This window comes from Trichechus manatus, unplaced genomic scaffold (genome assembly GCF_000243295.1).
Source record: "Trichechus manatus latirostris isolate Lorelei unplaced genomic scaffold, TriManLat1.0 scaffold00022, whole genome shotgun sequence".
NCBI classification, from domain to species: domain Eukaryota; kingdom Metazoa; phylum Chordata; class Mammalia; order Sirenia; family Trichechidae; genus Trichechus; species Trichechus manatus.
Window position 1 is genome coordinate 4,890,402 of NW_004443958.1, and position 16,089 is coordinate 4,906,490.

Below are 16,089 nucleotides of genomic sequence, written 5' to 3' on the forward strand. Positions count from 1 at the left end.
TGTTGTGTGCCGTCGAGTCCATTCCAACTCATAGTGACTCTATAGGACAGAGTAGAACTGCCCCATAGGGTTTCCAAGGAGCGGCTCGTGGATTTGAACTGCTGACCTTTTAGTTAGCAGTCTGAGCTCTTAACCACTTCGCCCAGGAGCAGATAAATCCCAATTTCTTTGATATTTTTATACAAGGTCTCCATTGGGGTTTCCTCAGAGTGTGTGTTTTGTGGAGTATCCTTTTTCTCAAAAGAATGCAGCATTAATCCCCAATGGAAAGAACATTAAGAACAGAATGATCCTTTTTCTAGCCCCCAAGAATGTCTGTGACTATTTGTCAGACATCAACTCTGTATTCCCTCGTTCTCTTGCTCTCTCTCTCTGCCTCAGCACATACCTTTGCCCTAGACTCTCTCTCCTACTCTCTCTGGAATACACTTCTTCTGGCCAACTCCTGCTGTCTTTCCAATCTCAACCCCAGGGAATTCCTTCCTCAGGGAGGTCTTCCCTGACCATTCATAACAACACAGGCCCTCTGTGATACCCTCATAGTCTCCTGTATTTCTTGCTCCAGGGCTCTCATCACAATCACTGTTATGGATTGAATTGTGTCCCCAAAAAATATGTGCTGTAAATTCTAACCCCTATACCTGGGGAACAGGAGCCCTGGTGGCACAGTGGTTAAGCACTCAGCTACTAACAGAAAGGGCAGTGGTTTGAACCCACCAACCGCTCCATGGGACAAAGATGTGGCAGTCTGTTTCTGTAAAGATTTACAGCTTTGGAAACCCTATCGGGCAGTCCTACTCTCAGAGTCGGAATCAACTCAACAACAATGAATTGGTTGTATTTGTGGATGTAATCCCATTTGGGAATAGGGTTTTCTTTGTTATGTTAATGAGGCCATATCAGTGTAGGGTGTGTCTTAAACCAATCACTTTTGAGATATAAAAAGAGTAGACCAGTCACAGAAGAAAACAAGCACCAGGAAGGGAAAGCTACTCATAAAGATCAGCAAGGAACAGAAGCTGAAAAGAGAAAAGGACCTTTCCCCAGAGTCAATACAGAAAGACTTCCCTGAGAGCCAGTGCCCTGAATTCGGACTTCCAGCCTCCTAAACTGTAAGAAAATAAATTTCTGTTAGTTAAAGCCACCCACTTGGGGTATTTCTGTATAGCGGCGCTAAGAAACTAAGACAATCACAAAGTTACCGATTGCTTATGTAATTATTAGTCTAATGTCTGTCTCCTCCTCCAGACTAAGTCCCACAGAGGCAGCATGGCAGCCTTACACATGCACCCCTTAGGCCCCTTGCTGCAGCGTCTTAGGTATCCAGTGCGGCTATAACAGAACTACCACAAGCAGATTTCTTAACAAAGAGAAGTTTATTCTCACAGTCTAGTAGGCTAGAAGTCCAAATTCAGGGCATCAGCTCCAGAGGAAGGCTTTCTCTCTCTGTTGGCTCTGGAGGAAGGTCCTTCTTATCAACCTTCCCCTGAATGAGGAGCTTCTCAGGCACAGGGACCCGGGTCCAAAGGATGCACTCTGCTCCCGGCGCTGCTTTCTTGGTGGTATGAGGTCCCCATGTCTCTCTGCTTGCTTCTCTTTTTTATATCTCAAAAGAGATTGGTTTAAGGCACAACCTAATCTTGTAGATTGAGTCCTGCCTCATTAAGATAACTGCCCCTAATCCCATTTCATTAACATCATAGAGACAGGATTCACAACACATAGGAAAATCACATCAGATGACAAAATGGTGGACAAAAATAATCACATAATACTGGGAGTCATGGCCTAGCCAAGTTGGCAGATATTTTGTGGTTCAGTTTGTCATGGTTCAACCCATGACAGTGAGTGACTGGCCCCAGGGGCTGTAGTCTAAAGCCACCACCAACTAAGCACAGAGGCCACGCCTCCCACGGGCCAGTTGGAGCTGGTGACTGAGCCCAGCACTGAGCCCATCGGGTCTCCTCTGACAGACTACTCGCCATCAAGGGCTCCCTATCCGTCTGACTAAAACTTTCTCAGAACCCGGCTGCAGTCTGAGACTCCTCCTACCCAATCCTTCTGCCCTCTCTCCTTCCCAGGGGCAGACTGCATGGCCATCTGAAGGCTCTCCTCACCTCCTCTCACTCCCTCCCCTTCTTCTCTCATAAGCATTTTCCCCCAGCAAAACTCTTGCACTTTTCCATCTAATCCAGACTTGACGTCTGCTTCCCAGAGAGCCGAGGACTCACACCGATGCAGGTAATGTTGTTGTTGTTGATATCTGCTATCCAGTCAGCCCCTGACTCATGGAGACCCCGTGTACAATGGAAATACTGCCTGGTCCTTTGCCAAACCCATGATCACTTGCAGATCGGACTGTGGTGATCCACAGGGTTTTCATTGGTTGAATTTTGGAAGTAGATCACCAGGCTTTTCTTCTAGTGTGTCTTAGTCTGCAAGCTCTGCTGAAACTTGTTCAGCATCATAACAACACGCAAGCCTCCACTGATAGATGGGTAGTGGCAGCACATGAGGTGCATTAGCTGGGAATTAAACCCAAGTCTCCCACAGGGAAGGAAAGAATTCTACCACTGAACCACTGATGCAGGCAGTAAACCCAAACCAAACCCACTGCTGTCGAGTCGATTCTGACTCAGTGACACTATAGGACAGAGTAGAACTGCCCCATAAATTTTCCAAGCCTGTAGATCCTTACAGAAGCAGACTGCCACATCTTTTTCCCCGAGAAGCACCTGGTGAGTTAGAACTGCCGACCTTTCAATTAGCAGCCGAGCACTTTAATCACTATGCCACCAGGGGTCCCAGATGCAGGCAGTAGTTCTTGCTTATTCCTCTGTTCCCCTAAGGCCTGGTCCAAAACCTAATATATAACAGGAGCTCATTTAATATGCGTAAAATGAACAAATACTCGCAGACATGGTGAAGACTAGATGAAAGAGTGGAGGTAAATCAGATCAAATCTTTCTTGTCCCTGGGAAAACCAACTTCAAGGGCATGCCCTACAGAACAGATGCCAATATCCTCTTCCTCCTAGCCTTTGTATTGTAAAAGTAACCATACCAACGGCTGAAGAAAAAAGCTATCCTCAACATTGTAACATCAAAAACAACATACCTACCATTTATTGAGCACTTAGTATGTGTTAGGCTCTTGATTATGCAATTTACAAACATTGATTTATTTAATTCTCACAATAACAGTTGGAGGTTATTCCCATTTTACGGATGAGAAAACTGAGGCTCAGTGAATTAGTTAAGATAGTGTAAGTGTTGCTATGGTAACAAAAACCCCAAATTTTGGTGGCTTGAAACTATTGTATGTAAATAGGAGTTCTGTTCCTGACATCCTATATCCTCCTCACCTTTCAAAAAAGGGAAGCTAGCAAGCCTTTTGAACATGCCAAGGTGTTAAGTTTGACCAACTGCTGTGTAGGTGAGGTCCAGGTGGCCTTGGACCCCACATAACCTAGAAGCACCTATGACATACTTGCTGTAACTAAGCTTCAGGGACCTGAGAACATGTGTATTGATTTGCTCTTGCACTGAAACTCCTTCCTTTGCCTGTTCAGGAAAATCCGAATCAACTGGCTTTTTGCACCCAATACAAAGGTCACTTACCAAACCAGACTTGTCCCTAGTGAAAGCTGGCATCCAGCCTTTTCAAAGATGTGGTATTTTATTATTTTCAGTCTTTATATTTGCACCTTATTCTGTCCAGGATTCCTGGGCTTGTTGTTTCAGCCAGGCAACTAGGAGTCTATTTTTATGTCATTTTTTTTTCATTTAAAAAATAATAACTATGACCTCTTTTGATAAACATTACAATCTTTCAGCCTCCCACCAATTTTTGAGAATCACTGATTTAACCCAAGTGGCCAAGAAGATTTAATTGAGTTTCACTTTTAGTAGTTTATGTTATAAAATGACAGGTTCTTTTAACTTTCAGAAAATAAAAATAGACCATAATATTGAAGAAGCTTTTTCAAATCATACGTACTCCCTAACTCTACCACCACTTTGGGGGATGCCCTTGCAGTTGGTGACCACCGCATGGATGTTTTGCTCCAACCCTGGATGTGCTTAGCAAAACTGAAAGTGACAAATGGCATCCCAACCATCTGGACAGGAATCCATTTTGTCTCTGGGAAGACTTCTTCACTGAGAGAAACCTTAACACAGGCTACTCAAGGGACAGAAGGAACCACCTCATGAAAGGAAGAAGAGAAAAGCTGTTTCTGCGACTGGCCTCTGACATAGTGCAGCCTCTGGCTCCCAGATCTGATTCTGCCAAAGTTCTCTCATCCTGAAGCAGCATATGGTTTCCTGATTCAAGCTTCTCCTTTGTCAAAACAGGCTCTTTCCCAGCAGGATTTCGAGTGCTTCTAATACTTCTTAAGCTTAATTGGACTTGTGGGTCTGAGAAGTCTCAGCCGCTCTTGAGAATAAGGGAGTCCCAGAAAGGGAGACCGTGGTCACATTCCTCAGGCCCATGGTTATGTTGGCCTGAATCCTAGGTCCAGAGAGTTGTGATCTGAGCCAATCCCATAACCAATTTCAGTACCTCAGTTTCCCCACCCATAAAACTTACCTCTGGGACTTGGGGATCCTAATGAGCATTGGCCTTTCCTGAATAAATTAACCAAGTGCTGGAAACATCTGTGGCTGGAAGCAGAGAATGCTGTATAAACAGAATATCCTATTCCTACACACAAGACTGTGAATAAAGCTCAAATACTAAGTAAGCCTGATTTCATCCTGATTCCTATTCAGTAGGTATCTTGAGAAAATAGTCAACCTCTTCTCCTCTAGTCTAGACTAATTTGAAGAACTCACCTTTTCGTTTACCTTGCTCTATTCTACTCAGGACAAAGGGTTTTCTGTAAAAACTGGAAACATCAATTGTTCTTATAGCACCACTCTCCACTTAAGTCATATAACAAAACTCCAAAAATAAATGCCCCAGAAGAATATATGCTCCATATAGACAAGGGCAGTATCTGCCTTATTCCTCACCATATCCCAGAAGCCCAGCACAGTTCTGATTCATAGGGGATACCAAAAACATATTTGTTGAATAAATGAACAAATAATAGCCTTAGAAAAATAGTGCTGTTAGCATAGAATTTTAGACTGTATTTATAGTCTCCTTCCATGCTGTCCTCAGTTTGTGAATTTATCAAGGCAGAAAATACTATTGCCACACGATAAATCAGTTCATTAAGGCTCAGAGTAGTCAATTTGACATGGTCAGTGGCAGAATTGGAACCAAATCGGCCTCCAAATGCCCAATTTAGTCTTCTTGCCTTTACAGTGCACTGCCTTTCTCTGTCTATAGTAAACACATTGCTGCTGAGTCGATTCCGACTCATAGAGACCCTATAGGACAGAGTAGAACTGCCCCATAGAGTTTCCAAGTGGATTTGAACTGCCCACTTTTGGTTAGCAGCAAAATGCTTCATCACTGTGCCATCAGGGCCCCCTGTCTATAGTAAGGGTTGGTAAATCATGGCTTTCAGACAAATTAAGCTGGATGTCTGATTTTGTAAATAAAGTTTTATTGGAACACAGCCATGGCCTTTCATTTATGTATTATCTATGGCTGCTTTCCCACTATAACGACAAATTTGAGTAGCTGTAACAGAAATCACGTGGCCCACAAAGCCAAAGATCTTTACTATCTGGCCCTTTACAGAAAAAAATTTGTTGACTGCACGTCCATAGCATCCTTCTCCTGGAATCCTACATCAGTCCTGGAAGCTACTGCTAGAACAAGTGCTCTGTGGTCACAGGTTTTTTTGTCATTCAGCTTATACAATGAACTACCACGTAATGAATGTTTACTGTTGTGAGTGCAAAAAGCTTTACTGCATCGCCTTACTTAATTTTTCCAACAATCCTATGAGGTATGCATTATTAAAAGAAGCCCTGGTGGTGCAGTAGTTAAGTGCTCAGCTAGAAACGTTAGCAGTTCAAACCCACCCAGTGGCTCCGTGGAAAAAAAACCTGGTGATCTGCCCCCATAAAGATTAAAGCCTAGAAAACCCTATTAGGGAGTTCTACTCTGTCATATGGGGTCACTATGAGTCAGAATCGACTTGATGGCACCTAACAACAATAACAACAATGCATTATTCCATACATCCCCAATGTGGTAATATAATTGGGCTAAATCATAAGGAATTGCCATCTTTTCGTAAGTCAAATACTGGCAGTTTCATGTAGTTAAATCTAACGCTATTATCTTCATTTTAAAGATGAGAAAACTGGCCTACTGACACACAGTTAATAAGGTCTGGGGCTAGGGCAGCCACTAGCTAGACTGTTTCTTCTTAAGACTTGTTAAAGAACAGATTCTGGAGTCAAGTTATAAACATTGTAACAAAGATTTTATTTGAGAGTAAACCAAATGGCTGCAGCAAGGAAGCCTGGTACTCAAGAGGGGATACCAGGGACTCAATTTGAGAAGGATAGCAATCTTTTTTTTAATAAGATCCTTTTAGGAAGTTAGTTGGGGAAAAAGGGATAGGTTCTGGAAAGTGGTTAGTTAAGAAAAGGCAGGTCCTTTTAAGCAGGAGTGTGTTTGTGACTGGGCCACATGTCCTTTTTTTTCATTTGTAATAGGTGCAAGTGTTCTTGGCTTTTCTTTGAGGAAGTTTCAAGAGAGTGTGCTTTTGGAAAGTTTCAGTTCAGTGAGGTTTATAATTTTAGGTGGAAGCACCTGGGGCTGGTCTAAACTGGGTATGGTATTTCTGGTTGACAGACCTTACACTTCACTTTATACAGTAAAGGTTTTGCTAATTCTTTAAGAATCCATTATCATACTGTTTAAGGAAGCCTTTCCCACATTTATTTGACCAGAGAAGTTTGGGGGTTTTTTCCCCCCCAAGTAACACCTGTTAATATTCCACAAAATTTGTGTTCCTTGGAACACCCTTTGGGAAACACCTCTACTCCCTCCGTCCCCACCACAAAGCCTGCACCGTTTCACAAGCACCTCCATCCCCTTGTCCCTGATGCAGTTACCCCCTGCCTCCCCAGACTACCCACACAAATGCTCTGGGCATGCCCAATTTGAGACACAATGTACCTTGCTCCACAGACAAACGGAACTCCATTTTCACTAAAGTAACCTGAATAATCCCTGCGACTGCTCAGGGCTAATTCCATTTACAGGAATAACGAAGCTCCATCCTTGTATGGCGTTGAATGTTCATGGAATACATTTTAACTAACCTACACCTCCCATTTGTAATGCAAGTACCCTGCTTCCATCAAAACTGCTCACTCTCCCTCTAAATCCAAGTTCTGCTTTGGATTTATGTGCCGATTCAGTTGCAGGTTTTTTCCCAATAATAGTATCTAAAAACTGTGGCTGCCTTTAGTGTAAGTCAATTAAGCAGCGTGGTATATGCTTAGGTGGGTTTTTCCCCTTTCTTAAAGAGAGAAAAATGGCATGTTTAGGCAAAGTTTGCTGTCAGGGCCCATATATTACACATTTTCTTCAGAGAACAATGTAAGTCCGTAACTTGTCACAAATGTCCTCTTCTGCTCCCTCCTAAAATGTTAACTTGGTAGGGAGGTTAGAAATCTATCATAACCAATGACAGATATCCGTGCACAAAAATAGCATGTCTCAATTTTAATATTTTATTCTGTATTTTGAAACAACTGGTTAGCCAGCTGCTACTGTTATCTTCCAATTACTTCTCATTTTTCCAGAGTTTTAAATGCAAGCTGTAACGAATTAAATCTAAATGTCTATATGCTCTTTTTAAAAAAATAAAATAAAATAAAAAGACTATTTCAGAAGACACTGCAAGGAAAAAAAAAAGTTGAAGTGGAGAGGATGAAAGAGATATTGGCAGCAAGAAACAAGAGAACTCTGTCCTCTTTCTGGTGATTTGTCTTCAGTTGCCTTAAGGGATGCAGATATGCTGTCCTCTAACTCCATCCACAAATTCTTTTAATAGGCTCTTAGCACTCGCTGAGACATTGCAGCTTGCTAAAAATGCACTTCTCTGCCAGTTTTATAAAGATCCTCAAGAAGAAATCCCTTCGCTGAATGCCGAAAATCTTGCACGCTTGGATGTAACACTTTATCAGTTGTGTTCAGACTTTCTCTCAAAGGAAATTTCTCAAAAGACCTCCCATTAAACCCATTGCCATCGAGTCTATTCTGACTCATAGTGACCCTATAGGACAGGTTTGAAGTGCCCTAAAGTTAAGTAGTTGGCTGCTAACTGAAAGCTCGGTGGTTTGAACCCACCAGCTGCTCCACGGAAGATGTGGCAGTCTGCTTCCATAAAGATCACAGCCTTGGAAACCCTGAGGCAGTTCTACTTTGTCCTGTAAGGTTGGTATCAGTCGGCATCGACTCAATGCCAACTTTTTTTTTTTTTTTCTTAATTTTAATGGCAGCAGACTGACACATCTTTCTCCCCAAAGGTTCCAATCACTGACCTTTTGGTGAGCAGCCGAGAGCTTAACCCCAGTGCCACCAGGGCTCCTTTCAAAGGCCCTAATGGGTCACATTTTGGGGATATCAGTTTCAACAAAATTGGGCATGAGTCTGATTGGACAGAGACTTGAGTGATTATTTTTTCCCAACATCGACATGCCTTTTATCATGAATTATGGGGCTTGCGTTTAGCAATTATATTTTTTCCTAGAAAAATAACACATATTCTGATTTTCTCTTTTTTTTAATCTGACTTCTTAGCCCTAATTGGGAGAGTTGAGGGTGATGGTAGGAAGTAGACTGTCATAATTCCTCTCCCTCCCACTGCTGGGATTGATCGCATATTTCAAAACAGAACAAATGCCACTAAGGCTTGTCTCCATGCTGAGGTTCCGAAGCAGTACACGCTTGCTGTCATTTTCAGCACAGCACACTTCACTTTCACAGCTCTGTGGCTGCTGCAATCAGCAGTCAGGTAAACAAAACCCTGCTATTGTCTCAAGCTCCCTGTGCACCTGCTAGAAATGCTGTGTTGCTGTTAGGTGCCCTCGAGTCAGTTCTGACTCACAGCAACCCTATGTACAACAGAACGAAACACTGCCCGACCCCTCGCCATCCTCACAATCATTGCTATGTTTGAGCACATTGTTGTAGCTACTGTGTCAGTCCATCTCGTTGAGGGTTTTCCTCTTTTTCGCTGACCCTCTACTGTACCAAGCATGATGTCCTTCTCCAGGACTGGTCCCTCCTGATAACATGTCCAAAGATTCTTGCTTCTAAGGAGCATTCTGGCTATATTGCTTCTAAGACAGATTTGTTCGTTCTTCTGGCAGTCCATGGCATAGTCAATATTCTTCACCAACACCACAATTCATGGAAATGCTGGTGACTCTCAAAGCGCAGGCTTCCTGACACGTTCTGGTCTGCGGACCTTTCCAGTCTTTTGCTTTCTCTCTCCTCCTCCTCTTCTTTCTCTTCCTCCTCCGCCACTGCAATTGTTCTGGCCAAACAGGCCTCCAGGCCTGTGCTCTTTTTGCTCTGTCTGGAATCCCTTTCCTTCTCCATAGCCTAACAAGTAACTTCTACTCTTTCAAGATGCAATGCTAGACTGCACAGGACTCTGATGCTTATTCTTATTCCACTCTTAGCTCCACATAGAGGTGGCTACTCTATACTGATTTATTGCACTTTTATCTTCCTAAAATCACCTAGCAACTTAAAAAAGAAATTAAGATTCCCAGCCCTTATTACAGACCTGAATTTTTAAACGCTCCCCAGGCAATAGTGATGTTATAGCCAGGTTGGGGACCACTATACTAGTGCAAACATTAGCATCAGAATCACCTGGAGGGCTTGTTCAAACACAGGTAGTTGGGCTCCACCCTCAAAGCTCCTGACTCAGGAAGTCTCGGTTGACGGCTGAGAAATTTTCATTTCTAGTAAGTTTGCAGGTGATGTTTCTAGTAAGTTTGCAGGTGATGTTGGTCCCAGGACCACACATTGAGAACCACTACCCTTAGTTAACTAAGCCCCTTTTGTTTCCAGTGTTGAGCACAGTTTTTGGCACATCTGTTTGCTGAATGAACACCAGAAGATGCTCCAAGGTTAATATATAGCACAGAATAGCACAAAGGAAAGACCACAATCATCGCCACCTTGAAAGTGTAAGTTTGTAATTTTACTTTTGTCTCACTGTGATGCTTCACTTGCAAAGTTAGGGATAAAGATTTTAAGAGACTCAGAAGTGCTGAACTGACAAGGTGAGCAACACTCAATTCTTTTTCAAGGAAAAACACCACTCCTGTTGATTGGCTGATTGGTTGGTTGGTTTTCCCTCCTAGACTTAATGAAAGTCAAGCGCCTAGTACATCACGGCATCAGAAGATAATCTTTTAGTCCAAGGATGTATTAAATCGGTTTAAATGGTTTCCTGCTAACATTCAGGATTCACAGAGAATTTGCATTGCCAGCCTCTAATCGTTTCTCAGCAGAGTACCCAAAATTGCTACAGTCCATAGATACAAGATGGAAGTAGCTCTTTGGAGGTTGTCATCTGAGTTTTGCCACATCAGGGGTTCATCAACATGCAAAATCAACACCTTCTCCTTCTCCCTCCCCACCCCAGATGATTTTTTGAATTTCTGTACATTTGTGAATTCACAGAAGCATGAACAGAATGACATGAACATCACAAATGCAAATATCTTTGTTCCTAACAAATTACTCCAGTTTCCCTTTTTCCACAAGTTTGGGGGTGAGAGGAAGCAGACTCCACATTACCATTGCAAAATCACCATAAGTTGAGAAAGTTAGGCACAGGTGAGTTATAGTTTTCCAAAATTTTCCTGTCAAGAGTAGCTCTTAACACACACACAAACACACACACATACACACAAACCCTTTTCCCAATGCTGATTTGTACTTTAGTAAAACTGACATCTGCATCTCTAAAGAAATACTTTACTGTCAGAAGAATCTAATTCAATTTTGCTTGAAATGTTTTCATCTTAGACCAAATTTAGAATCGCCCGCCACCTGTCTTCACCACCAATCCCCAGCAAAATAACAAAAGTTCACCTCTTCTATCCACTTCCCAGTTGGAACGGTCAAGGTGACAGGGAGATAGATGCAAGAGGTTTTTAATTAGCCCCTAACTGGGTACTGGTTAAGAGCTATGGCTGCTAACCAAAAGGTTGGCAGTTCAAACCCACCAGCTGCTCCTTGGAAACCCTATGGGGTAGTTCTACTCTGTCCTGTAGGGTCTCCGTGAGTCGGAATCGACTCAACGGCCACAACTCCTTGTTACTTCTTAGAGAGCGTGTGATCTTTGCGCTCTGAATGTCGCACAGAACACATCCCAACCTCATGATGCATCAGAAAGCATCTTGTAGAAGGAAAGACTCGGTCATGTATGGGGCAACATTCAAGCTCTTAAAAGTACTGAGACCCAGAATAACACAAAAGAATGGCAAATGATCTGGGGAAAAACTGGGCGACTGTAAACAGTATTTAAAGCTCCCTGTGCGTCTCCACATCTGTGCATGTGGTGTCAGTGGTGGCAGAGAGATTGCACTAGACCCTCTCCCTCTCTGAAACTCTACTGACATACTTAAAAAATAACTTTTATTTGCATTTTTCTCCTATTGCTTCTTTTGGCCGCACTTTCTCAAATCTATTGAGGCCTAAATAGCAAATAAACCTTGGTATATATATGAGTTGCGTTAAGTGTTTGAGGTTGAAAGCAACGAAATTAACTCAGTTGCTGAAAAAAAGAATAAAAAAGGCAGTGTTACTAAGAATATTAAATGTGTTTCTGCGAGACCCAAGGACAGGAATAAACAAGCCTTAGAAAGGGACTGGAAACAGAAAACTCAAGTGTTAGAAACCCAGGCAGCGTTCAATCATCTTTGCTCCTCTCCACTTCTTCCCCTTTGCTCTTCTCGCTGCTACTCAGGCCAAGATGGTCAACTAGAGGTTAGATATCCTCTATTCAAGAAAGAGTCTAGGTGAGCACTGCTGTTGTTGTTAGGTGCCGTCAAACCGATTTTTGACTCATAGTGACTCCATGTGACAGAGTAGAACTGCCCCTTAACATTTTCTAGGCTATAATCTTTACAGAAGCAGATTGCCAGGTCTTTCTCCCACAGAGCTGCTGGGTGGGTTTGAACCACCAACCTTTAGATTAGCAGTCAAGCCCCTCACCTGTTGCACCACCAGGGCTCCTAGAAGAGCACTAGAATCACTTAGATCAATTCCTGTTTATCAGGAAAACACCTCTGATTGGGTCGGGTGTGCACCTGGTCCAATTATAAACATGGATGCTGGAGCCCACCTCTGGAATCCTATGAATTCAGGGGGTTGGGTGAGTTAGAGGGTGGAACAGTTCCCAGAAATTGGTGGCAGAAAGGAAGAGAGTGGTGAAGACGCCACAAGAATGGCAAGAGATCCTGAAACTCAAGCTGTTTTCCTAGAGTCACAGTGAGAAAGGAGGTTGTACCACGTATTGGTAAGAGAACAATGGCACCAGGACACGAGACCCGAGCTCCACTCCTGGTCCTGCTCCAAGCGGTCTTAGCTTTAGCTAACCACAACCTCTTTGAGGTTTGGTTTCATTATTCCTGAGCAGGAACTCTGTCTCATTGCCTAGTATTCTCAGTACTGAGCACATTGGCTTCATAATGCATTTCTATTCCTTTCCCATTCCCAATGAGAAAATACATGAGCAAGTACATTGTGAATTGTAAAATATTAATGTAGGAGATTGCTCTTAAAAGCTGTTTTAAATATAAGTAGCCTATTCGCTTTTTTGTCCAAGTACCTGAGGGGTCTTTCACCCCCATGACAGGGGTGCCCGTCAGCTGGTATGGAATCTCAGGGAGACTACAAGCCAAAACAACACCTCCTGTCCATTAAGGCACGACTAGATATTTCTGTAGGCAGCACGTGCATTTTATATTTCTTTGGCCCATTGCCTTCTGAGAGTGCATTTCTGTTACAGTGGGCTAGAAGTGGAAATCATCAGCTGCAATTCCTCTTTGTATCTCATTAGAGGTCTAGTTTCCCCTTAATGCACATGAAGACCTTTCATTAGCAATAATGAGAGCTGCACGCATCAGAGAAAAATAGACCCTCATCATTGTGATCTGGGAGATGAGGTTATGGGGACATTTGCCTGTCTGACTGGAGAACTGAGTCAGGAATGTGTGATTAGATTACGGGAAAATTAAAATCTTTGTGACTTTTTAAAAATGAAATCTAATTTTTAAAGCTCAAAATGGAGAAGAGCAAGTATCAAAACTAAAGAACCACAGGCAGATTGAATCTAGGAATGAGTTAAGCAAGTAAAAGCCAAATGACAAGACAAACAAAGGTGGAGAAAGATTACCCAGAAGATCTGACAAAATAAGAACCGTTTCCAATACACACAAAGCAAGACACTGGCAAGAGAGACTACGGGTCCAAGAAGAGAAGGCAAGGGCCATTTACTGTCAGAAGCGGTAAACACCGCTGAAAGTTAAACAAATCCTTTGCCTCTATGTCCACAAAGGAAGATGGAAGATGCCAGAAATGACTGTGCCCTGGAGAAGGGTCAATACAAAAAAATATTAGTGAAGGAAATAGAAGTGACACCTGAGTTTATGTCTTGAGGTTGATATAAATGCCAGAAGCAATAAGAATATTTTTCTACCGCAATCAACTCAACTTTAAATAGGGACACGTGGAAACAGGTCACCTTGAGTTGTTAACGGACTGAAGAAGTGGTAGAGTCCTTCACTTTTGCTCAGTGATTTTATTAAAGGAAGAGAAAAAGAACCTATAAATATGAACTACCATATTTTTAAGTCTTTTTTTAGTTTTCTTTACAGTACAATATTAGAATATTAGAATTTTCTTATACTTGATTTTCAGGGGGAGGAAATGCACGTTAAGAAACTAAACATGTATCAGTAATCTGTTTCAAAGGACTTCCAGCAAGTTCTAGAGTACGCATGATTCAGTACCCCATCTACTATCCCCTCAACTCACAGTGCTTCCAGGGCGAATACTTACGTTAGCAAGATTCTGAGGCTCTCCTCAGTCTTCAGACTGCTTGCCATTGATTCAATGAAAGGACTGAAAATAGACTGCCTAACTCATAGTTCTAAGAAAATGCAATTGGACTCAAAATCTAAGTCCATGGAATCAAATTGTGGCTTTTAATAAATTGATCACATGGCAGTTATGTGAGGGCTTAACAGCCTGATAACGAGGAGGTACTTGGAGGATCTGGGATAGATCAAACCCCTTGAGAATAGCCCAAACTCCCTAAAATCACAACTGAGGCTTCAGTATAGCCGTTGGTCCCGCCTGTAGCTGTGGAGCCAAACAGTCTTATTTATAACATGGTATAGAGAGTGTGCATCTACGTAATAAGGCTCAAAGCAGATTCTTCCCAATGGGTGTTAGGCCGTAGCAGTTTGCTGCAGCAAACTCTAATTTCCGGGTAGCTCTGGTTCCCCATCTCCTCACGCCATTTCTTAAGTAATTTGGAGTCAGATCAACCCCTGTTTTTAAATTCATCCGAAGAGATTAGGAATCCAATTTGGGAGTCACAGTCAAATACCTAAGTGGGCCTTACACTGCAGCACTCTTATGCTATGGGATTCAGAAAACATTCACTGCTTTCCCCTCACCTTTGCAGCTCTTGATCCTTCCCTTCCTGACATGCCTACTAATCACTGTGACCCCTTCCATACATCCCAAGTTGGGAAGGGATTCTCTGTTCAGATGGACCAAAGCACTCTCCAAGGCACTTACGACTTCTTACTTTCTTGGATGACTTTATCATACTTACAAGAGATGGACATTTGAGTTACTTGCTAAAATAAGCTCTACAGCCATCTGGCTTGGCCCAGCTTAGTATTATCCTTTTAAGCACTCTTGCCCCATGCTCAGAGGGGCATTTGCTAACCAATTAACAAGCTCGGGCATAGATTCTGTGTCGTTTGTAACTTTGAGCACTTGACACATAGTACAGACTCGATAAATACTTGTTAAATGAAAAAAAAGGGAGTGGAAGAGGATGAGAAAAGATAGAGAACTACCATAGAAAAAAAAAGATGCCCGGTGGGAAGACAAAAATATTGATAAATGGTGTATTACATATTTAATTCAAATAAAATAAATTTTTACTCTAAAAATGGAGTTTACAACTCAAATAAACATTCTAATATCCCCACATCAGACGGAGTTCAATGCCAGCATCATCTGAAAGTGTAGCTGACATAGGTTTTCTAAAGGGTGTTACAAAAACATAGTGTGAACAATACAGTAACACTCTAGAAGACACAAAAATTAAAATATTTAGATGCTGTAAATGAGAAATCACACCAAGCTCCATTAATTAGGCTAACATTAAACAACTATATCTCAATTTCCAAGCTTCCATAAATGGAAAAAAAAAATTTTTTCGCTTACATCAGTATTAAAAGTATAAAGTATCTTGGGCAAGCCAAAGAAGATTCATTCCCTCATTAAAAGCAGTATTAATAATTATGGGGTAAATCTCAATAATGGTTTACTTTCTTGGTTCTTAACATTTAATCTTCCCTTAGATTAACAGGCTAGCTTTTTCTGTCTTTTTTGTTCATGGGTAAGTGAATGATTTATTAGACCTAGTACTTGGTTTATGAGCTTTCCTCATTTCAACTTGAAGAAACTGCAAATATTTAGAGAAGATGAACCACATGTATTTGTTCCTGAAAAATGTCAGAATATAGCACTCAAATCAAATGCTGCTGAGCAGAAGCTATTCCCTAACACTACATACTGTGGAGATTTAATTTCCATTGACATATTGTCCTAAACAATTCTTCCCACTTACAGTAATTCCTAACTCTTTAAAAACTACTGAATTCTTCCATTAAGCATGTATTCATGTACTTCCATGAGTTATGGGTGTCTGAATGATCATATGGAATTTAAGAAAGATCACACCTTTCAAAAATACACAGTAAAGCCTATGAAAGCCAGAACCTATGTAAAACAGAAACTTGCCAGAGAAGGAAAACTCAAATATTTTCCACTAAGAGAGAATGATAGAAAAGTGGTAAGACTGCACCCTGTTAAAGGCAGAAAACTTGCAAAACC